Raw genomic sequence first — 26,906 nt, 5'->3', positions numbered from 1 at the left:
CTGGTTTATCTTAAAACTATTTGTTTTGACTATTTTATTGCTACAAGGATCCGGTGATCCCTCATAGCATTAGGGATGCCGCTGCGGGTTTTTTTCTTACCCGCCTGGCGTCCCACGTGTCTCGGCGCACGCTCGCCTCCATTACACTGTGCGAGCCGTGGACCGGAAGTACGTCATCTGACGACTTCCGGTCCCGGCCTCACTTTCTTCAGCGCTTTGCGCTGCCTTTTAAGTTTTATACTTAGGTGAAAAGTCAGGTGAGCCCTTTCCTAGTTAGGGAAGGGCTCAGTGGATAATTTTTATTAAAATTCCCTTCCGGGTGTTTCAGCCTATTGCAGGCTGGTCTTCTCTGAAGGGGGCGGGGCTTCCGGGCCTTTTCCCATATAAAGACAGCTGAGACCTTCATTCAGTCTCTGCTGCCATCATAGCTAGTCCTATTTACAAGCCTAGCATTAGTGGTTAGAGCTCCTATCTGCATTATAGGTATCTCTCCCTCTCTATTTGGCGTTAGGGCGATAATAATTTTGTTTATTATCCCTAACTTATTTTCTTTCTTTCCAGAGTCATGTCTACTCCTTCCTCTAGTGACCCACACTCTGGTGGTCGTAAGGCTAGCGCCAAAAAACGCCATCTAGCTTGCGCCAATTGCGGCACTCCGCTTCCGGACGCTTACGAATATAACAGGTGTCCCGGTTGCCGTCCACCCCCTAATCCAGCTGAACCTACTGTCCAGGACATGTTCATCTGGATGAAGGAGTTTATGGGAAATTCCATATCTGAAATTAAGAGTGCTCTTGTTCCCAAAAGAGCTAGAACTGAATCCACTCCTCCTTCTGTGGCGGAAGAATCCGTTATGTCGATCGATGTATTGGACCAGAGGTCATCTGTACAGTCTGAACAGCCTGTTGAGGTGAAGATGTGTCCGCCTCTTTTCCCTGCGGAAAAGACGCAGAGATTACTTAGGTCCATCCGGTCAAGGGACCAGGATGTTGACCAAGGGGAAGCCTCTGCATCCACCTCTAGAGAACCTTGGGTTTTCAAGGTGAATGATGCACGCAAAAAGATGATGAAGGCTGAGTGGAAGCACCCAGATAAACCTGCGCTTGTCACTCGTACCTTCAAATTGATGTACCCTCTCTCGGACGCGGAATCTGATTCCTGGATGCCACCTCCTAAGGTTGATATGGCAGTAAATAAACTGTCCAAGAGAGTCTTGGTTCCCGCGGATGATGGAAGCAACCTCCAGGACCCGCTTGATAGGAAGGTGGATTCCCTTCTCAGACGCACATATTCAGCAGCATCAGCGTCTGCCTCTGTGGCTATTGCCTCGGGAGAAGTGTCTGACTTCGTGAAGGAGCGTGTGGAGCGCATACAGACTGAGATTGACAACAATGTCCCTAGGGAAGACATCTTGGACAGCTTCAAGACACTCCTCCTTGGTATAGACTTCCTCTGCGAGGCCTCCCAGCAACACCTTAAGCTAGCTGCCAAGTCCATGGCACTCGCTTCTGCTAGCAGACGTCCCTGGTGGTTACGTCCTTGGGTAGCGGACAACACCTCCAAGTTTAACTTGTGTGGGATGCCTTTCGAGCCTACTTGGCTATTTGGTTCTGAGCTGGATCGCATAATGGAAGGTTATGCTGACAAAAAAGGCAGGTGCCTTCCTGTTCAGGCCTTTCGGGGTAAAGGTAGAGCAAGAGGGGGGAAGTCCCAGGGCCCTCCTAGATCCCAGAGACGTCAGTCCTTTCAAAAACGTGGTGGAGGTCGCGGCCGCGGTAAAGACCGGAAGGCCGAGCTATGACTCTCCACTGACATCCACCAACGTTTCCCTCTCCCTTCCCCTCAAGTGTTTGTTGCAGAGAATCTATCTGCCCATCCTCCTCCAGTAGGAGGACGTTTAAGTTTATTCCTTACAACCTGGATGCAAGAAATCCAGGATCCCTGGGTTCTGAAGGTTATTCAGTCGGGGTACAGGATAGAATTTACCTCCCCTCCCCCAAGGAAGTTTGTCTTAACAAAGTTACTTCCTCAGCCAAAACAGGCTGTCATAGAAACCTCAGTTCTCCAATACTTGGGAAAGCAAGCTTTGGAAGAAGTTCCCCCAGATCAAAGAGGATCTGGCGTCTACTCCCCGATATTTTTGGTTCCCAAACCAAATGGCGACTGGCGCATGATAATAGACCTGCGCTACCTAAACCGATTTATAAGGAAAAGGCGGTTCAGAATGGAAACCATTCGCTCGGTGGTCAGTATCCTGAACCCACAAGATCTCATGGTCACTATAGACTTGAAGGATGCATACCTTCATGTCCCTATATTTCCTGCCCACAGGAAGTTCTTAAGAATCGCCGTCACCATAAAAGGTATGGTAAGGCATTTCCAATTTGCTGTTCTACCGTTCGGCATTACCTCCGCTCCCCACACCTTCACAAAGGTGGTGGCTCCAGTTGTCTCTGCTCTAAGACTAAAAGGCCTAGAGATTGTTCCTTATCTAGACGACTGGCTTTTAAAAGCCGCGACTCTAGACATTCTTCAAGCTCATCTTCAACTGACCCTGGATTTTCTTCAACACCTAGGGTGGCTCATAAATTGGGAAAAATCCGAGATCATCCCATCTACCTCAAGAAGGTTTCTGGGGTTTGTCCTAGACTCCTCTCGGATGACGCTGTCTCTCACCCCAGAAAGGAGAGAGCGCGTCATAAGAGCCGCAGAGTTTTTGTCGGTACCACGCAGAGTGCCCATCAGAACTCTAATGAAGATGTTGGGCCACATGTCAGCGTCTGCAGAAGCAGTCCCCTGGGCCCTGTGGCACCTCCGACCTCTCCAAGATCAGGTCTTGACTGCCTGGAATCGCAACCCCAGTGGGTTGGACAAAAAGTGCACCCTGTCGTCCGAAGTCCGTGCCTCTCTCAGGTGGTGGACGAACCTGACAGATGGGAAGTCCTTGATTCAACCTCTGTGGATCACTCTGACCACAGACGCCTCCCTTCTAGGGTGGGGAGCCCATCTGGACGACCATCCGGTTCAGGGTACCTGGACCCCTCAGGAAAGGTTACTCTCATCCAACATGAGAGAACTGAGAGCAGTTCGTCTTGCGCTCCTCCACTTTGCTCCCCATATCTTAGGGAAAGCAATAAGAGTCCGGTCAGACAACACCACTGTAGTGGCTTATATCAACAGACAGGGTGGCACAAAGTCCCAAGTGCTCCTCAGGGAGACCGGACTTATTCTATCATGGGCAGAGCTCAACCTATCCCACCTTGTTGCAGTCCACATCAAGGGGGATCTCAACGTAGTGGCAGATCGTCTAAGTCGCGGGCTTGCAGTCCAGGGAGAATGGTCTCTCAACGAGAAGATCTTCAGGAGGATAACCCTGAAGTGGGGTACACCAGAAATAGACCTCATGGCAACCCGGCTGAATGCCAAAGTGAGCAAGTTTTGTTCCCTTTACAAGGAGGACAATCCGGTGGCGATAGACGCTCTGTCCATCGCATGGAGGTTCAGGCTGGCCTACATATTCCCTCCACTTTCCATGATACCCAGGGTATTGATGAAAGTCAGGCAAGACCAGACCTCAGTGATTGCCATCATCCCATTCTGGCCGAAGAGGTCTTGGTTCACCCAACTCATGAGGATGAGTCAGGGGTGTTATTGGAGGCTTCCCCACGTGCAGAACCTTGTGTCTTACAACACAGGCTCCTGCCTAGATCTGAGGAGACTCAATCTGACAGCCTGGAGATTGACAGGACCCTACTAAGGAGTGGGCTTCCTGCGGAGGTCTTGAGAACTATTGCACACTCGAGAGCAGAGTCTACAAACAAGGTTTACTCCAGGATAAAGAAGATTTTCCTTCAATGGTGTGCAACGAAAGAGGTAGTTACCTCAGATCCTCCTCTTTCTGCAATACTGCGTTTTCTCCAGGATGGCCTTGACAAGGGTCTTAGCCCATCCACCTTAAAGGTTCAGGTCGCAGCACTCTCTGCCTTCCTAGGCAGGTCTCTATCACAAGAATCCCTGGTTAGAAGATTCCTCAAAGGGGCTGAAAGACTTAAACCTACAGTTCTCAGACCTATTCCCAGTTGGGATTTAACCACTGTTCTCAGGGGGTTATGCGCTCCCCCCTTTGAACCTCTGGAAGAAGTAGACTTTAGGTATTTATCCCTTAAAGTCACTTTTTTATTGGCCATAACCTCAGCCAAGAGAGTGGGTGAGCTTCAGGCCCTTTCGGCTTTCGAGCCTTACACTGTTTTTCTACAGGACAGAGTCCTGTTGAGGTTTTTACCTACCTTCCTTCCTAAGGTTCCGACTTTCTCCAATACCAACCAGGTCATTTCTCTTCCAGTTCTACTGCCTAATCCATCCTCTCCTGAAGAAGCGGTTGACCACACTCTGGACATCTCTAGAGCTCTCAGAGTCTATATCTCAAGAACTGGAGAATTCAGGAAGTCGGAACACCTCCTTGTCTCTTTTTCTGGAAAGAACAAGGGCTTGAAAGCCTCTAAACCTACCCTGAGTGGATTAAGGAGGCAATCCGAGAGACCTTCATAGTCCAGGAGCTAACTCCTCCTGCCTTTGTCACTGCCCATTCCACTAGGGCAGTTTCTACTTCCTTTGCTGAGAAAAGGTCTGTTCCTCTGGAACAGATTTGTGCTGCTGCTTCTTGGAGCACCCACAATACTTTTTTGAGTCATTACAGGGTTAATGCCAAACGATCGGAAGAGTTGGCCTTTGGGCAGTCAATCCTAAGTGCCACTCTGCCGTAGTCCCTCCCTATTTGTGTTGTTACTCGCTAAGTCCCCACTTGTGCTGCTGGTTAGGACGTAAGGGAAGCGTTAATTTTTAACGTAAATTTGTTTTCCCTTAGTCCTAACAGCAGCACACAAATTTCCCGCCCTAAACTTTTTTGTTACTTGTTATTAAGCGAGATGGCCTAGGGGAGGAGGCCTTTTATGGGGGGGGCTAATTAATTTAAATTGCTTGGGCGGAATTAAAAATTCCACCGTCCTGCCAGCTTCACAGGGGCAGAACACCCCACTTGTGCTGCTGTTAGGACTAAGGGAAAACAAATTTACGTTAAAAATTAACGCTTACTTTTGGAAGACACCAGAGGGCTTCAAAGTTCAGCAGCAATTTGGAAATTTTTCACAAAATTTTCAAACTCGCTATTTTTCATGGACCAGTTCAGGTTTGAAGTGGATTTGAAGGGTCTTCATATTAGAAATACCCCATAAATGACCCCATTATAAAAACTGATCCCCCCAAAGTATTCAAAATGACATTCAATAGGTGTATTAACCCTTTAGGTGTTTCACAGGAATAGCAGAAAAGTGAAGGAGAATATTCACAATCTTCATTTTTTACACTCGCATGTTCTTGTAGACCCAATTTTTTTATTTTTGCAATTGGTAGAAAGGAGAAAATTTTTACTTGTATTTGAAACCCAATTTCTCTCGAGTAAGCACATACCTCATATGTCTATGTTAATTGTTCAGTGGGCGCAGTAGAGGGCTCAGAAGGGAAGGAGCGACAAATGGTTTTTGGGGGGCATGTCACCTTTAGGAAGACCCTATGGTGCCAGGACAGCAAAAAAAAAAACAGATGGCATACTATTTTGGAAACTAGACCCCTCGGGGAACGTAACAAGGGGTAAAGTGAACCTTAATACCCCACAGGTGATTCACGACTTTTGCATATGTAAAAAAAAAAAAAAAATGTTTTACCTAAAATTTTACATTTTTAAAAAGGATAATAGCAGAAAATACCCCCCAAAATTTGAAGTCCAATTTCTCCCAATTCAGAAAACACCCCATATGGGGGTGAAAAGTGCTCTGCTGGCGCACTATAGGTCTCAGAAGAGAAGGAGTCACATTTGGCTTTTTGAAAGCAAATTTTGCTCTGGGGGCATGCCGCATTTAGGAAGCCCCTATGGTGCCATAATCGCAAAAAAAAAACACATGGCATACCATTTTGGAAACTAGACCCCTCGGGGAACGTAAAAAGGGGTAAAGTGAACCTTAATACCCTACAGGTCTTTTACGACTTTTGCCTATGTAAAAAAAAAAAATTTTACCTAAAATGCTTGGTTTCCCAAAATTTTTACATTTTTAAAAAGGGTAATAGCAGAAAATCCCCTCCAAAATTTGAAGCCCAATTTCTCCCGATTCAGAAAACACCCCATATGGGGGTGAAAAGTGCTCTGCTGGCGCACTACAGGTCTCAGAAGAGAAGGAGTCACATTTTGCTTTTTGAAAGCAAATTTTGCTCTGGGGGCATGCCGCATTTAGGAAGCCCCTATGGTGCCAGAACCGCAAAAAAAAAACACATGGCATATCACTTTGGAAACTAGACCCCTCGGGGAACGTAACAAGGGGTAATGTGAACCTTAATACCCCACAGGTGATTCACAACTTTTGCATATGTAAAAAAAATAAAAAATTTTTACCTAAAATGCTTGGTTTCCCAAAAATTTTACATTTTTAAAAAGGGTAATAGCGGAAAATACCCCCCAAAATTTGTAACACAATTTCTCCCGAGTACGGCGATACCCCATATGTGGCCCTAAACTGTTGCCTTGAAATACGACAGGGCTCCAAAGTGAGAGCGCCATGCGCATTTGAGGCCTAAATTAGGGACTTGCATAGGGGTGGACATAGGGGTATTCTATGCCAGTGATTCCCAAACAGGGTGCCTCCAGCTGTTGTAAAACTCCCAGCATGCCTGGACAGTCAGTGGCTGTCTGGTAATACTGGGAGTAGTTGTTTTGCAACAGCTGGAGGCTCCGTTTTGGAAACAGTGGTGTACCAGACATTTTTCATTTTTATTGGGGAGGGGGGCTGTGTAGGGGAATGTGTATATGTAGTGTTTTTTACTTTTTATTTTGTGTTAGTGTAGTGTAGTGTTTTTAGGGTACAGTCGCACGGGCGGGGGTTCACAGTAGTTACTCGCTGGCAGTTTGAGCTGCGGCAGAAAATTTGCCGCAGCTCAAACTTGCAGCCAAATACTTACTGTAATCCTCCGCCCATGTGAGTGTACCCTGTACGTTCACATTGGGGGGGGGGGGGACATCCAGCTGTTGCAAAACTACAACTCCCAGCATGTAGGGTCTATAAGTGCATGCTGGGAGTTGTAGTTTTGCAACAGCTGGAGGCTCCGTTTTGGAAACAGTGGCGTACCAGACGTTTTTCATTTTTATTGGGGAGGGGGGCTGTGTAGGGGTATGTGTATATGTAGTGTTTTTTACTTTTTATTTTATTTTGTGTTAGTGTAGTGTTTTTAGGGTACAGTCGCATGGGCGGGGGGTTCACAGTAGTTTCTCACTGGCAGTTTGAGCTGCAGCAGAAAATTTGCCGCAGCTAAAACTTGCAGCCGGATACTTACTGTAATCCTCCGCCCATGTGAGTGTACCCTGTACATTCACATTGGGGGGGGGGGGAACCTCCAGCTGTTGCAAAACTACAACTCCCAGCATGTACGGTCTATCAGTGCATGCTGGAAGTTGTAGTTTTGCAACAGCTGGAGGCACACTGGCTGTGAAACACAGAGTTTGGCAACAAACTCAGTGTTTTGCAACCAGTGTGCCTTCAGCTGTTGCAAAAGCTACAACCCCCAGCATGTACGGACAGCGGAAGGGCATGCTGGGTGTTGTAGTTATGCAACAGCGGGAGGCATACTACTTTGGCTGGGGATGCTGGGGATTGTAGTTATGCAACAGCTGGAGTCACACTGGTTTGCTACTTAACTCAGTGTGCCTTCAGCTGTTGCAAAACTACAACTCTCAGCAGTCACCGACAGCCAACGGGCATGCTGGGAGTTGTAGTTATGCAACCAGCAGATGCACCACTACAACTCCCAGCATGCACTTTAGCTGTTTGTGCAAGCTGGGAGTTGTAGTTACACAACAGCTGAAGGTACACTTTTCCATAGAAAGAATGTGCCTCCAGCTGTTGCAAAACCATATGTCCCAGCATGCCCATAAGGGAATGCTGGGAGTTGTGGTGGTCTGCCTCCTCCTGTTGCTTAACTACAGCTCCCAGCATGCCCTTGTTGCATGCTGGGAGCTGTTGCTAAGCAACAGCAGGAGGCTGTCATTCACCTCCTGCTGCTGCTGATCGACGCTGCAGGTCAGTCCCGCCGCCGCCGCCGCCGTCGCTCCTGGGGCCCCGATCCCAACATTAACGCCGGGGATCGGGGTCCCCAGCACCCGGGGTCGTCTTCCCGCACCCGCTCACGTCCTCCGGAAGAGGGGCGGAGCGGGAGTGACACCCGCAGCAGGCGCCCTGATTGGTCGGCCGGGAATCCGGCCGACGAATCAGGGCGATCGTGAGGTGGCACCAGTGCCACCTCACCCCTGCAGGCTCTGGCTGTTCGGGGCCGTCTCTGACGGCCCCGATCAGCCAGTAATTCCGGGTCACCGGGTCACTGGAGACCCGATTGACCCGGAATCGCCGCAGATCGCTGGACTGAATTGTCCAGCGATCTGCGGCCATCGCCGACATGGGGGGGCATAATGACCCCCCTGGGCGATATGCCGCGATGCCTGCTGAACAATTTCAGCAGGCATCGGGCACCGGCTCCCCTCCGGCTAGCGGCGAGGGGCCGGGAATGGACAGGACCTACTCCTACGTCCTCGGTCCTTAAGGACTCGGAAACGGGGGCGTAGGAGTACGTCCATTGTCCTTAAGGGGTTAAAGGGGTTATCCAGGAAAAAACTTTTTTTTTATATATAAACTGGCTCCAGAAAGTTAAACAGATTTGTAAATTACTTCTATTAAAAAATCTTAATCCTTTCAGTACTAATGAGCTTCTGAAGTTGAGTTGTTCTTTTCTGTCTAAGTGATCTCTGATGACACGTGTCTCGGGAACCGCCCAGTTTAGAAGAGGTTTGCTATGGGGATTTTCTTCTAAACTGGGCGGTTCCCGAGACACGTGTCATCAGAGAGCACTTAGACAGAAAAGAACAACTCAACTTTTCGTTTTTTGGACTTTCAATTTTTCTTCCTCACACCCCCCTTTCCACCCCCCCCCCTGTTAAAAACAATAACTTTGTTATGGCTATGGCACTACCCATAACCCCCCCCCCCTCCGGGGTTAAAAACAATAACTTTGCTATGGCGCTACCCCGAATCCCCCCGAAAAAGAATTACCCAAGTACAGGCCAGTCCTGAGGCGGCAGCAGCGGCACGTATATGATGGGAGGTGGGGTCGGCGTCTGAGGCCAGGGAGCCAATGTGCGCTCAGAGCTCGCTCCTGCCTGTCTGATTGAAAGACAGGAAGCGAGCGCAGGCTGAATGAATTAGGACCGATTGCCCGGCCGGCATCGGTCCTAATTCACTAGTGATGTCATGTCAGGCTGCAGCCGGCCACTAGGAGGGAGACCCCTAGTGGTGGTTTTCTAAAGTAAAATACACTATTTTAATGATAAAAAAAATAATGAATATATATTAGAGATATGTTGAAGTACATAACCCTAAGGATGGGAGAATTTTTTGCACATCTGACCACTGTCACTTTAAGCATTAATAACTCTGGGATGCTTTTACTTTTCATTTTGATTCAAAGATTGCTTTTTCATGACATATTTTACTTTATGTTAGTGGTAAATTTTTGTCGATACTTGCATCATTTCTTGGTGAATAATTCCAAAATGTGATGCTCTCTGCTTGTAAGGAAAACAGACATTCCAAATAAATTATATATTGATTCACAAATACAATATGTCTACTTTATATTTTCATCATCAAGTTGACATGTTTTTACTGTTGGAAAACATCAGAGGGCTTCAAAGTTCAGCAGCAATTTTCCAATTTTTCACAAAATTTTCAAAATCAGAATTTTTCAGGGACCATTTCAATTTTGAAGTGGATTTGAGGGGCCTTCATATTACAAATACCCCATTAATGATCCCATTATAAAAACTGCATCCCTCAATGTATTCAAAATGACATTCAGAAAGTTTGTTAACCCTTTAGGTGTTTCACAGGAATAGCAGCAAAGTGAAGGAGAAAATTCAAAATCTTCATTTTTTACAATTGCATGTTCTTGTAGACCCAGTTTTCAAATTTTTACAAGGGGTAATAGGAGAAAAAGCCCCCAAAAATTTGTAATCCAATTTCTCTCGAGTAAGGAAATACCTCATAGGTGTATGTCAAGTGTTCGGCGGGTGCAGTAGAGGGCTCAGAAGGGAAGGAGCAACAATGGGATTTTAGAGAGTGAATTTTTCTGAAATGGTTTTTGAGGGGCATGTCACATTTAGGAAGCCCCTATGGTGCCAGAAGAGCAAAAAAAAAAAAACACATGGCATACTATTTTGGGAACTACACCCCTCAAGGCCCATAACAAGGGGTCCAGTGAGTCTTAACACTCCACAGGTGTTTGATGACTTTTCTTTAACCTCCCTGGCGGTATGATTCTGTCTGGAAATGTGTACCAAAAGCGGTACAATTTTTTTTTACAGAATTTCACATCTCCCTCCGCCCATTTCACATCTCCCCCGTCACATTCCCCTCTCCCTTGTCACATCCCCCGTCACATTCTCCCCCCTCCTTGTCACATTCTCCCCCCTCCTTGTCACATTCTCCCCCCTCCTTGTCACATTCTTCCCCCCTTGTCACATTCCCCCCCGTGTCACATTCTCCCCCTTCATGGTACATTCCCCTCCCCCTGTCACATCCCCCCCCCCTTGTCACATCCCCCCTTCATGTCACATTCCCCTCCCCCCCGTCACATCCCCCCTTCATGTCACATTCCCCTCCCCCCCTTGTCACATTCCCACCTTGTCACATTCCCCCTCTGTCACATTCCCCCCTTGTCACATTCCCCCCTTGTCACATCCCCCCCCCCCTTGTCACCTTGTCCTGCAGCAGAATACACTAGGTTTGCTGCGCAGATTTCAAATCTAGTGTATTTGCTGCAGAACAAGCCCTTTCCCCTTCAGCCAATCACAGGCTTTACACCACTGCGGCCTGTGATTGGCTGAAAAGTGAAAGGTCCTAGAAGATGAATAGTGAAGAGAGGACACCCCGGACCGCACGGAGGGGAACGGCATCTGCAGGGACCGGGACTAGGTGAGCAAAAGGTTTTTTTATTTTACTACTTCTTCCTTTTACACTTAGCTCAGTGTTTTTCTACCAGGGGGCCTCCAGCTGTTGTGAAACTACTACTCCCAGCATGCCCGGGCAGCCTTTGGCTGTTAGGGCATGCTGAGAGTTGTAGTTTTGCAACAGCTGGAGGCCCCCTGGTAGGAAAACACTGACTTTTAGTATTTTCCTTTACCTGCTCTGGCCAGCCCCCCGCAACGGGAGCCGACCAGAGCAGATAATCGCATGCTTTCCCGGGGGGCTGCATCGCTATATCGCATTGCTTTTGCGATATATCGTGCAGCCCGGCCAGGAACTCTGCAATTCTACCCCGAGCGTGATTCGGGGTTACCGATCCTGGCAGGGAAAATTAACCCCGAGTCACGCTCGGGATTACCGCTCAAGAGGTTAAAGTCAAATTTGTAAATGGAAAAAATATTTTAATTAAAGTGCAGTTTTTTCCCCCAAATTTACCATTTTTACAAAGGGTAATGGGAGAAAATGCCCCCAAAAATTTGTAACCCCATCTCTTCTGAGTATGGAAATACCCCATGTTAGGGCGTAAAATGCTTTGCGGGCGAACTACAATGCTCAGAAGAGAAGGAGTCACATTTGGCTTTTGGAAAGCAAATTTTGCTGAAATGGTTTCTGGGGGGCATGTCGCATTTAGGAAGCCCCGATGGTGGCAGAACATCACAAAAAAAAAACACACGGCCTACTATTTTGGAAACTACACCCCTCAAGGAACGTAACAAGGGGTACAGTGAGCCTTTACACCCCACAGGTGATTGACGAACTTTCATTAAAGTGGGACGTGAAAATGAAAAAATTGATTTTTAAAACTAAAATGCTGGTGTTACCCCAAACTTTTCATTTTCACAAGGAGTAATTGGAGAAAATGCCCCACAAAAATTGTAACCCCATTTTTCTGTGGATGTAAAGGGGATGTAAAGTGATCTGCGGGTGCACTAGAGGGCTCAGAAGGGAAGGAGCGACATTTGGCTTTTGGAGAGCAAATTTTGCTGAAATGGTTTTTGGGGGCATGTCGCATTTAGGAAGCCCCCATGGTGCCAGAACAGTAAAAAAAAATAAATAAAAAAACACATGGCATACTATTTTGGAAACTACACCCCTCACAGAATTTAATAAGGTGTGCAGTGAGAATTTACACCCGACTGGCATTTGACAGATCTTTGGAACAGTGAGCTGTGCAAATTAAAAATTGCATTTTTCATTTTTACGGACGACTGTTCAAAAAATCTGTCAGACACCTGTGGGGTGTAAATGCTCACTGCACCCCTTGTTACATTCCTTGAGTGGTGTAGTTTCCAAAATGGGGTCACATGTGGAGGGGGTCCACTGTTCTGGTACCATGGGGGCTTTGTAAACCCACATAGCCTTCGCTTCCAGCCAAATTCTCTCTCAAAAAGCCCAATGGCGCCCCTTCCCTTCTGAGCATTGTAGTTCGCCCACAGAGCACATTACACCCACATATACTCAGAAGAAATGGGGTTACACATTTTGGGGGCATTTTCCTATTACCCCTTCTGAAAATGAAAAATTTGGGGTAACACCGGCATTTCAGGGGGAAATTTTTTTTTTTTATTTTCATGTCCAACTTTAACGAAAATTTGTCAAAGACCTGTGGGTTGTTAAGGCTCACTATACCCCTTGTAACGTTCTGTGAGGGGTATAGTTTCCAAATTGGGGTCACATGTGAGTGTTTTTTTTGCGTTCATGTCAGAATCTCTGTAACAATCAGCCACCCCTGTGCAAATCACCAATTTAGGCCTCAAATGAACATGGCGCTCTCTCACTCCTGAGCCATGGTGTGCGCCCGCAGAGCATTTTACATACACATATGGGGTATTTCCGTACTCAGAAGGAATTGCGTTGGAAATTTTGGGGGTCTTTTTCTCCTTTAACCTCTTGTGAAAATGAAAAGTATGGGGCAACACCAGCATGTTAGTGTAAAAATTTTTTTTTTTTTACACTAACATGCTGGTGTAGCCCCCAACTTTACCTTTTCATAAGGGGTAAAAGGAGAAAAATCCCCCTAAAATTTGTAACGCAATTTATCCTGAGTACGGAAATACCCCATATGTGTCCCTCAACTGTTGCCTTGAAATACGACAGGGCTCTGAAGTGAGAGAACGCCATGCGCATTTGAGGCCTAAATAAGGAATTTGCAATAGGGGCGGACCCGGTTACAAGGATGGGGCTTGTCTCCACCAAAACCCTACAGCAGTGTTTCCCAAACAGGGTTCCTCCAGCTGTTGCAAGACTCACAGCCTGCCAGGACAGTCTATGGCTATCCGGCAATACTGGGAGTTGTGGTTTTGCAACAGCCGGAGGCTCCATTTAGGAAACACTGCCGTATGAGATGTTTTTCATTTTTATTGGGGGGGGGGGGGGGGACGTGTAAGGGGGTGTATATGTAGTGTTTTACTTTTTATTATTTGTTAGTGTAGTGTAGTGTTTTTAGGGTACATTCACACAGGCGGGAGTTCACAGTAAGTTTTCCACTGGGAGTTTGAGCTGCTGCGGAAAATTTGCCGCAGCTCAAACTTGTAGAAGGAAACCCACTGTAAACCCACCCGTGTGAATGTACCCTGTATATTTACATGGGGGGAGGGGGCGCCCCTGTAGGCACACTGGTGGGGAACCACTGAGTTTGAAAACAGACTCTAGCTCAGTGATTCCCACCCGTGTGCCTCCAGCTGTTGCAAAACTAAAAATCCCAGCATGCACGGTCTGTCAGTGCATTCTGGGAGTTGTAGTTTTGCAACAGCTTGAGGCACACGGGTTGGAATCACTGAGTTAGGAAACAGACTCTAGCTCAGTGTTTCCCAACCAGTGTGCCTACAGCTGTTGCCAAACTACAATTCCCAGCATGGCCAGACAGTAAGGGATGCTGGGCATGTAGTTCTGCAATATCTTGCCCTTCAGATGTTGCACAACTACAACTCCCAGCAAGCCTGGAGAGTCTGGGCATGCTAGGAGTTGTAGTTATGCAACAACTGGGGAAGAACAGTTTGGAGACTGCTAAGTAGTGGTCTCAAAACTGTAGCCCTCCAGATGTTGCAAAACTACAACTCCAAGCATGCCCAGACTTTCCAGGCATGCTGGGAGTTGTAGTTCTGCAACATCTGAAGGGCCAGATATTGCAGAACTACACTCCCAGCATCCCTGACTGTCTGGGTCTGCAGGGAATTGTAGTTTTGCAACATCTGGAGGGCTACAATTTGGAGACCACCGTATAGTGGTCTCCAAACTGTGCCACTTTAGATGTTGCAAAACTACAACTCCCAGCATGCCCAGACAGTCATTGCATGCTGAAAGTTTTAGTTTTGCAACATCTGGAGGACCACAGTTTAGAGACCACTGCACAGTGGTCTCCAAACTGTGACCCTCCAGATGTTGCAAAACTACAACTCCCAGCATGCCCACACAGCCTTTGGCTGTGTGGGCATGCTGGGAGTTGCAGTTTTGCAGCCTTTAGAAGGCCACAGAGAAGATCACTTACCGCAATCTTCACTGCAGCCTTCTCCACGCCGCACTTTCCGGCCGCACTCCTCCTGCGTCAATGCCGCCGCCGCTGCTCCAGGATGCCGCCTCCGCTGGTCCGGGTAAGCCGGCTATGCTCCCCCCTCGCCGCCCGTGTTCCCCCTGCTCTGCCTCAACTTCAATCGGTGGGCAGAGCGGGGAAATGAAATATTTGTGGGGCAAAATTGGAAAAATGCAATTTTGATAATTTTGGGGGCTTCCGATTTTACACTTTTCGGTAAAAATGACACCATACATTTATTCTGTTGGTCCATACGGTTACAATGATAACCAATTCATACATATATTTTTATTTTATTTTACTGTGGTACCCCGGTACAGGACCTTGTCCTGTCCCTGTCTAAAATCCCCTCAGCTAGAGTCCCTCCATTTCCACAGGGCTCTCCTGCAGGGCTTGCCCCTTGGTTGCCTCATACAAATGTATCTTTGTAAAGTGTACAAATGTATAGGACTTACCCAGGTCACGTGGTATATGATAATATATAGATATTTACGACCTTCCGGGGTTATGTGATGATGTCATGTGATATACCCAGAGTTCTCTGGGTTCAGGACTTACAGGCTTTGCAGCCAATTGGATTGGTCCAGCCCCGCTAGTATATAAGTGGCTGTAGTCTGTAAATTCTCTCTCTTGGTTCCTGCTCTTAGTTCCGGACTATAAAGCAAACACAATAAGCATATCTGCATTCATCTCAACTAGGCCAAAGCCAAAAGAACCAGCAGCCACTAAAACCGTGAGTTATAAAGCTCAACCTACAAATCCTGTGTGACTGCTATTCCACTCAAATCTTATTAGTAGCACAGTGGCCTGCTTAAAGCTAAAAACTATTAGTCCCAGCAAAGCTTTTGAGGAACCTGCATCCTGGTTACCTCAAGAGAAACTCTACAATTGTAAAGACTATTTGCATAAAAGTTCAAGTAAAAGTTTCCAGTTATCTCGTAGAATCGGCTGTGGACATTCCGTTTATTATCCCTGCTGTTTGTGGGCGGTTGGCGGCAGCATCTCCTATACTAAGCAAACCTCACCCTGGCGTCTCGACAAGTAAGGGTTAATACCACCAGACCCTGTTATATCATTGCAACACCCCAAACACCACATTACTACTTAAAAATGTATAACTGCATGCACCAAAATTAGTATGTTTAAAATTGTCATCTTCTGACCCCTATGACTTTTTTATTTTTCTGTATATGGGGCAGTATGAGGGCTTATTTCTTGTGCTGTGATCTGAAGTTTTTATCGGTACCATGATTGTTTTGATGGGACTTTTTGATTGCTTTTTATAAGTTTTTTTTAGGGTATACAAAGTGGCCAAAAATACGCTATTTTGGAATTTTTGTACGTGTACGCCATTGACCGTGCAGTTTAGGCAACATTATATTTTTATAGTTTGGACATTTATGCACATGGTGATACCACATATGTTTATTTTTATTTTTGTTTAAATATTCTTTTTTTTAAATGGAAAAGGGGGGTGATTCAAACTTTTATTCAGGAAGGGGTTAAATCACATTTATTCACTTTTTCTTTTAACTTTTTTTACACTTTTGTTTTTTTAGCCCCCACAGAGGACTATTACATGCAATCCTTTGATTGCATACACTGTTCAATGCTATGCCATAGCATAGCATTGATCAGTGTTATCTGCGATCTCAGGCTTGGAGCAATCAAACGCCGATTGGACAATGGGAATGAAGGTAAGTACCCTCCCGCTGTCCTCTCAGCTGTTCAGGATGCCGCAATTTCACCACAGTGGTTCCGAACAGCTCCACTGCACCCTGTATATGCCTTATCTGTGTCCATCTATAATACTAAGCAGCTACACCCCTCATGAATGGAAGGTGTGTGAGTGGTTGTTCATCAGTATTTTGCACCTGTGTAACCTCCCCTTATATAGCACTGTGGCTGATCTACATCCTAATGGGAAGAGGTGCCTTACTTGCCCTTTTACCAGTAACCAGAGAGAGTGGCCTCTTTTCTGTAATTTTTTTAATGATTTTTGTTCCATGCATGCATGTATTTGTTAGTGATGAGGGAATTTTTGAAAAATTTGATTCGGCCAATTCGCCGAATTTCTCCCCAAATTTCAGTCTGAATTTATTTGCGGTGAATCGCTATTAAAGACAGCTATTTAGTGCCTATAGAGAGCCTCAATAGGGGTGTAGAACGCTCTTCCATGCTGTAACACGCATAGGGAGTATGTTGGGTTAGTGAAATAATACTGTTATTAGAGGCATCGCTATTAGAATCACTGTTGCAGAGTGGCACAATGACAGAGCCTGGAGGTGGCATCAGTATGAGGAGACCATACAGTGGCTGAATGACACAGCATGGAGGTGGTGGCAGCATGAGGAGAACATATAGCTGCTGAATGACCCAGCCTGGAGGTAGCAACAGCCTGACGAGACCATAGGGCCTCACAATTGAAAAGATTAAAGTTATTTTTTAAGATTTAAATTAAAGATTTCAAATAGATGAAACAAAAATGCTTTATTTAATGTGCCAGCAGCATGAGGAGATCACATGACGGTACAGTGACACAGCCTGGAGGTGGCAGCAGCAAGAGGAGATCATATAGTGGCTGAATGAGACAGCCTGGTGGTAGCGGAAGCATGAGTAGACCATATAGTGGCTGAATGAAACAGCCTAGAGATAGTGGCAGCAAAGAGGAGACCATATAGTGGCTGAATGACACAGCCTGGAGGTGTCGAAAGCATGAGGAGAACATATGGTGGCAGAATGAGACAGCCTGGAACTGGCATCAGCATGAGGAGAACATATGGTGGCAGAATGAGACAGCCTGGAGGTGGCATCAGCAGCATCAGGAGCCCTAAAAGTTACCCAGTGACAGAGTGGGGCGGTGGGTGGCAATACCAGTACCCGGTGACGAAGGTGGGTAAAAAAAAGGAGAACTTGGCATCAGATGTGTTGCATCAGGCGGGTGGCAGGATAATAGTAGCTGAGGAAGGTAGGCAGAAGAAAACAGTCTCTTTTGTAAAAGTGTTATAGTGCACAAGTAAATATTGAGTAAAAGTGGATTAGTATACTCTGTCCACAACAGAGTTGTAATTGATAACGGGAATTACAATATATCCATCCCCCATTTGTGACTGTGTTTGGAGCCTTTTCAATCTTAAAATTATTCCCTTATAAAAAACTGATTAGGTTAGTATGACAGAACCGATCCCTTATAAACTCATGTTGATAGGTAGTCATAAATGTTTTTTATTGAGATTCTCGAGTATAGCATCCATTAGAAGCCTTCAAACTATTTGCACACAAAAGAAGTTAAACTAACAGGACTAGAGTTTCCAGGCTCACTATTTGATTCCTTTGTTGACATCATATTTTACCAGTCCTGGGGAGCACATCCTGTCAATATAGAGTCCTTAAATATGAGGAATAAGAGTATGTCCATCACATTGCTGAATTCTCATGGGTGAATGCCATCTGGACCTGGTGATTTGTCTACTCAAATTTTTTTTTCGACAACGCTGCACTTCTTCCTGAGTTTTACAGGTGACATTTAATGGAGAGTTTACCTTCTCCTTCTGCATTTGACCTGACATTTTATTTTCCTCTGTGAAAGGAGAAAAAAAATCTTTAATAAATTAGCTTTCTTATCACCCTCCATTATTCATCCCTCATTACTTTTTAAAGGACCAACATTTTCAGTTTTAACCTTTCTCTATTTTTATATTATAAGACCATTTCATAGTGAATTTTACTCTTCATTGGCAATGAATATCTATGTTTATATTTTTGCTATATTTTACTTATTCATTTTTTTCATTTTAGCTTTTCAATGCTTCCTTACTACCTTCCTATTTTAAAAACAATTTTTTTGTTGCCTTTACAATTTTCTACATTCACATTGATTTTCTTCTATTCCTGACCCTTTTATACCAAATGGTATGTACCTCTCACAGTGGACATTTAATGTGCATTAAAAAAAGTGTTTTTATGACTCCTCAACAAAGCAGCCTGTTTAGACACAAGTTAAAATATATTATTTTGTGGCTACTATGTCCTAGGTGCCCCCTAACCTACACATTAGTTATTCTGTAAGTTGTACAGACTAATTCCTCCCCTACTGTTACTTCTAAGATGCCAAGAAAATACCACAGGTATTGTGACTTATATAGAAGGTATTGTGACTCCTCTCCCACTAATATCGTTTACAGTAGGAGGTACATTCTCCCATATATCATTCTGTAAATGCATAAATCACAGTTCAATTTGTGTAATTTGTCTCAAGGCAGTACCTGGAATGATAAAAACTCTGCCATAACTCGGTTTCTTATTTTGCTATATAAGAATGCCATTTAATTTTTATAGTCAGAATCTTTAACATATAATTTACAGCTTTTAATTGACATGCTAAACCCAGAAGATATACTAAATGGCAATTTGTTCATATTACCATGGGGTTTATGTGTGACCTTGCTGCATTATAAACTTTTTTCTGTAAGTACAGTATAGTAAGACTGTGTTTAGAATTGAATTTAATAAAGGCAGCTTCTTCAAGGACTATCACTGACTCTTAATTTTTTATTACTACCCTTCCTCCAATGTTATTTCAAAGTCAGCATAGTTGAAAAGAGTAATTGCTACTACTGAGAAGAAAATACAGCTGTTTAATATTTTATAGCTTATCTTCCCATGCTCTACTGTACTGAGTATGAAAGCAATCCTCTGCTATCCCTGTCATTTTCTTCTGCTTGCATTTCTAAAGTTTATTAGAGCACATCAAATATGGTCAAAAAAGCACATTTGTAAGCTAATATGAAGTAGATGGAACACAGTACACTTAAAATTTATTATCACTCTGGCACTGGAAACTGCATAATCAGCTGTAAACCTTATCATACTGTGCAATTAGAATGCTGAAATTCATTGTAGGGCAGTTTTTACTTCAATAAAATATCCAATCTATTGGTGATTAGTTACTTCTTCATTTTCTACTTTTCTAATTGAGTTGAAAGGTTTAGCAGTTATCTTTCATCTATCTATCTATCTATCTATCTATCTATCTATCTATCTATCTCATATCTATCTATCATCACATATCTGTCTATCTATCTATCTATCTATCTATCTATCTATCTATCTATCACATATCTATCACATATATGTCTATCTATCTCATATCTATCTGTCTATCTATCTATCATCATTCTGTCTATCCATATATTTTTTTATCTATCTTTCTTTCTGTATGAAGCATGTGGATCATCACACAGAAGTAAACGAATGAACGGGTGCAAGCTGTGGTCAGGCTCCAGTCCTAAGCCCCACTTCATATACGGAACAGATGCGCAGCAGCACTCCAATGGTAGTGATCAAATGGTGGCTTTTATTTAATCACCAAAGTGTAGCGTCGTTTCACTCACCTCTCGTGACCTTCATCAAGGCTTGATGACGGTCACCAGAGGTGACTGAAACATCGCTACACTTTGGTGATTGAATAAAAGCCACCATTTGATCACTACTATTGGAGTGCTGCTGCAGATCTGTTCTGTATCTATCTGTCTATCTATCTATCAGTCTGTCCAGTGGTGTAGCGTGGGCGGTGCAGGGGGGCCGGCCGCAACATCTGGGGGGGCACGCTCGCACTCGCAGCTCTCTGCCCCTGCCTGGCTCACTCACTATCTCTGCAGTGCTGGCTGTGCGAATCCGATCCAAGCCGCCGGGTCCCGCACTGTGGTGCGGTGGGTGCGAAGAGAGAGCGAAGGACTATCTGGGGGAGGGACAGTGCAGCGGCTGCCCAGCGCAGTGCTGAGCACGGGAGAGAAGCACGCCAGACCAGCCCAGGCAGCAGCAAGAAGAAGCTGGCAGCGGCGGCAGGCAGGTGACACTGGCCAGAGAGGAGAGAGGGAGCCAGTGGTGACAGACGCTGCAGGAGGAAAACCTAGGAGGACCTGGAGGAGAAAACCTAGCCTGCTGACTGCTGTGATCGGGTCCGGGACAGCCGGTGAAAAAAAAGGTAGGAGTCACGAGTGACAGGAGTCAGGAGTGACTGGAGTAGTACTAGGCTCAGTGGGCTGGCTGTGTAGTGCTAGCAGAGCATCTCCAAAACTGAAGTTTCTTTGGGATGTTCCCAGTCTGCAGGTCAAGACTGGCATGTTGAGCTGACCAGATGGATTCAAGTTTGGTTAGTTCAACAGTGACGAGACAGATTTTGATCCATATGTAGCTGCTCCAGCTCAACATAAGTTGATGTAAGCCAGTGGGTCTGGCAACCTTTAATTTGTTTATGAGTATTTTCATAACAAGCAATACATGTGCTTAGGGAGTAAGGGTTTCTTTAACTAATCTAGTGGAAGAGACTCGAGTGCTAAAATCCACGGGTTAGGGGACGCAAATTACTTGCCTTGCCCCGGGTGCTGACAACCCACGCTACGCCGCTGAGTCTGTCTGCCTAGCTACCTACCTCTCTGTATATAATTTCTATATTTTGTGTAGGGCTGTATTAAAGGGTTATTCCAGGATTTTTTTTAACCCCTTAAGGACCAAGGACGTACAGGTACGTCCTTGGTCCTGCTCCCATGATATAACGGGGGTTACACGGTAACCCTGCATTATATCATGGCAGGCCTGGCGTCATAGTGAAGTCGGGACCTGCCGCTAATAGCGCGCAGCGCCGATCGCAGCGCCGCGCGCTATTAACCCTTTATCCGCGCGCTCAGAGCTGAGCCACGCGGCTAAAAGCAAAAGTAAAAAGTGACGGTTAACTCAGTGTTCTGTTCGGGATAGCCGCGTTGAAATCGCGGCATCCCAAACAGCTTACAGGACAGTGGGAGGGCCCCTATCGGCCTCCTCGCTGTCCGATCGCCAAATGACTGCTCAGTGCCTGAGATCCAGGCATGAGCAGTCAAGCGGCAGAATCATTGATCACTGGTTTCCTATGAGAAAACAGTGATCAATGATAAAGATCAGTGTGTGCAGTATTATAGGTCCCTATGGGAGCTATAACACTGCAAGAAAAAGTGGGGAAAAAAAGGGAATGAATATCATTTAACCCCTCCCCTATTAAAAGTTTGAATCACCCCCTTTTCCCATAAAAAAACCACAGTGTAAATAAAAATAAACATATATGGTATCACCACGTGCGGAAATGTCCAAATTATAAAAATATATCGTTAATTAAACCGCTCGGTCAATGGCGTACGCGCCAAAAAATTCCAAAGTCCAAAATAGTGCATTTTTGGTCACTTTTTATATCATTTAAAAATGAATAAAAAGCGATCAATAAGTCCTATCAATGCAAAAATGGTACCGTTAAAAACTTCAGATCACGGCGCAAAAAATTAGCCCTCATACCGCCCCATACACAGAAAAATAAAAAAGTTATAGGGGTCAGAAAATGACAATTTTAAATGTATTAATTTTCCTGCATGTAGTTATGATTTTTTCCAGAAGTACGACAAAATCAAACCTATATAAGTAGGCTATCATTTTAATTGTATGGACCTACAGAATAAAGATAAGGTGTCGTTTTTACCGAAAAATGTACTACGTAGAAATGGAAGCCCCCAAAAGTTACAAAACAGCATTTTTAGTTTTTTTTTGTCGCACAATGATTTTTTTTCCGTTTCACCGTAGATTTTTGGGCAAAAAGTAGAATTGGTGGCGCAAAAAATAAGCAATCATATGGATTTTTAGGTGCAAAATTGAAAGAGTTATGATTTTTTAAAGGCAAGGAGCAAAAAACGAAAATGCAAAAACAGAAAAAACCCCGGTCCTTAAGGGGTTAATTTGGCCACAGGGACTGTAAAGTTAGTGTAATTCATAATATAGTGCCTGTACCTGTGTTTGATGGCTTGCTGGTGCAATTCTTATGTGATCATTGCCCCGATGTTTATTTTTATCAGCATACAAAATGTGTGTTGTCTCAGTTTTTCCCAGGTTGCAGTGTGGCCCGAGACATTACATTACTAGTAAGGTGTTGAAAGGGAGCTTGTTCTTTCTTCAATGGGTGGAGCTGGGTGTGGGGAGATCCTTCTCCACAGGGCTGCAGAAAATTGTAGTTTCACCACAACACAGCATGCAATGGAGCTCAACTGTGCTTCAGTAAGGGGTGTGGTTTATGTGTGGGAGGAAGAAAAGGGACCTCACTATTACAAACAAGGGATCCTGGAACTTGTAGTTGGAGGGAGGAAACTCCAATAGGAAATAACCATTTTACAAAAAGAAAACAGCAGCTTTTTGATGGACTCACATCGCAGCCATTTAGCCCCACAGATACTTCCTAAGCATGTCCATTACTGTCTGGCAGGTATGAACTAAAGTCTCCTTATGGTGGATAACCTCTTTAACCCCTAGGGGACTCAGGGTTTTTCCATTTTTGCACTTTCATTTTTTCATCCTCACTTTTAAAAATCATAACCCTTTCAAATCTGCACCTACAGACCCAAATGATGGCTTATTTTTTGTGCCACCAATTGTAATTTGTAATGACATCAGTCATTATACCCAAAAATCTACAGCAAAACCAAAAATTTAAATTGAAGAAAACACGCCATTTTGTAAATTTTTGGGGCTTCCGTTTCTACGCAGTACATTTATTGGTAAGAATGACACCTTATCTTTATTCTGTAGGTCCATACAATTAAAATGATACTCTACTTATATAGGTTTGATTTTGTCGTACTTCTGAAAAAATCATAACTACATGCAGGAAAATTTATAAGTTTAAAATTGTCATATTCTGGTCCCTATAACTTTTTTCTGCGTACATGGCGGTATGAGGGCTGATTCTTTGCGCCATGATCTGAAGTTTTTATTTCCACCATTTTTGTTTTGATCTGACTTTTTGATCGCTTTTTATAAATTTTTTATTGAATAAAAAGTGACCAAAAATACGCTACTTTGGACTTTGTATTTTTTTTTTCGCGTACATCATTGACTGTGCGGTTTAATTAATGATATATTTTTTATAGCATGGACATTAAAGCAAGCTGTGATATCACATATGTTTATATTTATTTTTAGTTACATGTATATTTTTTTACATGGGAAATGTGGGGTGATTTGAACTTTTATTAGGGAAGGGGTTAAAGCACATTTATTAACTCTTTTTCACACTTTTTTTTTTTTTGCAATGTTATAGCCCCCATAGGGTGCTATAACACACAGTACATTGATTGCCAGCACTGTTCAATGCAATTGATTGCATTGCATTGCATTGATCAGTGTTTTCAGTGGTCTATTGCTCAAGCGACGTAATCGGGACACTGCGGTTTCACTGCGTTGGTCCCGATCAGCCCGACTGAGCTGCCGGGAATGCTTTTTTTTTTACAGTTTTGATGTGGCGATCAACTTTGAAAGCCACTTCTAAAGGGTTAATACAGGGTGGGCCATTTATATGGATACACCTTAATAAAATGGGAATGGTCGGTGATATTAACTTCCTGTTTGTGGCAAATTAGTATAGGTGAGGGGGGAAAGTTTTCAAGATGGGTGGTGACCATGGAGGCTATTTTGAAGTCGGACATTTTGAATGCAACTTTTGTTTTTTCAATAGGAAGAGGGTCATGTGACACGACACATCACACTTATGGAGAATTTCACAAGAAAAACAATGATGTGCTTGGTTTTAACGTAACTTTATTCTTTCATGAGTTATTTACAAGTTTCTGACCACTTCTAAAATGTGTTCAATGTGCTGCCCATTGTGTTGGATTGTCAATTCAACCCTCTTCTCCCACTCTTCAAACACTGATAGCAAAACCGCCGGAGAAATACTAGCACAGGCTTCCAGTGTCCGTAGTTTCAGGTGCTGCAGAATGGGCAAAACAAAAATTGGAACAGTTTATGCAGAAAATTTTGTTCAGTGATGAGGCAAACTTTTATGTGAATGGTGAAGTTACCAAACAAAACCAGCGCTATTGGTCTGACACTAACCCATATTGGATAGATCCCTCCAAGACTGTTGGAATACAAAAATTAATGTTATGGTGTGGTATATGGGGTACAAAGATAGTGGGGCCATTCTTCATCAATGGAAACCTCAAGGCCACTGGATATGCAAAATTGCTACATGATGATGTGTTTCCCTCTTTATGCACTGAAGCTGGCACGTTCCCTGAGTTTTTCCAGCAAGATGGTGCACCACCACATTATGGGTGTCAGGTCCAAGCATTCCTAGATGAACAGTGACCTGGAAAGTGGATTGGTCGTCGTGGGCCAGTTAAATGGCCCCCAAGGTCTCCTGATCTGACCCCCTTAGATTTTTATCTTGGGGTCATCTGAAGGCAATTGTCTATGCTGTAAAGATACGTGATGTGCAGCACCTGAAACTACGGATACTGGAAGCCTGTGCTAGCATTTCTCCTGCGGTGTTGCTATCAGTGTGTGAAGAGTGGGAGAAGAGGGTTGCATTGACAATCCAACACAATGGGCAGCACATTGAACACATTTTATAAGTGGTCAGAAACTTGTAAATAATTCATGAAAGAATAAAGTTACGTTAAAACCAAGCACATCTTTGTTTTTCTTGTGAAATTCCCAATAAGTTAGATGTGTCCAACAAAAGTTGGATTAAAAATGTCCGATTTCAAAATGGCCGCCATGTTCAGCACGCATCTTGAAAAGTCCCCCCCCCTCACATATACTAATGTGCCACAAACAGGAAGTAAATTTCACCAACCATTCCCATTTTATTAAGGTGTATCCCACCCTGTAGATCAGTGACGCGCTCTATTAGGCCCGGGTCCAAGCAACCGATAGAGGCCTGGACCGACCCAAATGCGTTATCTCACGGGAGCGGGACCAGGATGTACAGGTATGCCCTGAATCCCCAAGATGTTAGGGTTATGGAAACCCGAGTTCAAAACATTTTGAGCTATCACTTCCCTAGTAAGAGTATAATGTATAACTTAAAGAAGCACTCAATTTTTAATGTTTATTTTTTTTTCTTTTGCCCTTATCATGCACGCTCACCATCACTAGTCGTACAGTGCCAGTTTGACCCTCAGAAAGTTTTATGGTTTAATGTGTCAAGGAAGTCAGTCCTGGGTCCGCTGACTTCCTGTGAACTGAGGGATGACATCATAACCTATTTTAGATCTATCTGTATGCTGCTGCTATCTCTATGTGATCAGAGGCTGTGTTCACACACTGCATTTATGGCTGTGTTTTTTCGCTTTGCACACTGGTGTACCCAAAATTGAAGCACAACATATGCTATTGTACTGCAATTGCGCAAATCAGGGTAAACGTGACACTTTTGTAAGATTGCAGCAGAAACAGTCAAAATATAGCAAAAAGGTGTGAAAATGCAGTAAAAATCTGAATGGACAATCACAGCCAAAATACTTAAGTCTTTGTTAAACACCTTAATTGTGATTATAGGCCACATTACTTTTGCCTCATGGCAATATTTAAATAAGAAAACACATCAAAACTGAATAAAATATGAACCAACCCCAACCCACTTTTGAGTGTAATAACTTTACCTGGTTGAACTCCAACACTAGCAGCCTGATTACATGATCAAGTGCAGTGATCAAATACCACACCCAATCTAATTTCAGTAATGCATTTACATCCCATCCCTTTATTCATGTCTACCACATCAGCCAAAGTAGGTAAGCACAAGATATACACATGAACATCTACATTATTCCCTAATAGTCTATGATGCACTTCATACTGTAAGTAAAAAAATAAATAAACAAACAAACAAACAAACATGGATTACCAATACGGCGGTTAACCTTTGTTCACCCCTGTATTGTGGTTTCCATTATTAACACAAACCTGGATGCAGTGCTAGATTCCGTAGTGTGACTGATATCAGTGGTACTTGATGTATAACATTGCCATGCATGGGCTATTTTTTTACAACAATTGCAATGGCAAAAGAGATGAAAACAGCCTAACATAAGGATTCTCTGGGGGTTTATAAGGCAATTATTTAAAGGCAAAATGTGAAAATTATGGATTTCCATTATACCTACTACAGAGTTATATATGGCTTTATATAGATAGATAAATAGATAGATACACACTCAATGTCTAGATTTGTTTTAGATAGCATTTAATTCATGCATTCAGTCGTGTTCCTTACATAGCCCCACAATGTTCTATAGCACTGCACAGAGATTATCACTACATTAGCTTCTGTCCCCATTAGGACCCAGTGCTGCAAGGCATCAATGATATCCATTGAGCCATAATGCAGGCAGATGGGGCTTTAGGCATCTGAACAATCACTCATGGCACTTCGGAGCCCTGTCGTATTTCAAGGCAACAGTTTA

Source organism: Hyla sarda, chromosome 1 (assembly GCF_029499605.1).
Source record: "Hyla sarda isolate aHylSar1 chromosome 1, aHylSar1.hap1, whole genome shotgun sequence".
NCBI classification, from domain to species: Eukaryota; Metazoa; Chordata; class Amphibia; order Anura; family Hylidae; genus Hyla; species Hyla sarda.
The sequence above is the reverse complement of the archived record's forward strand: the minus strand, read 5'-3'. Positions refer to the sequence as shown.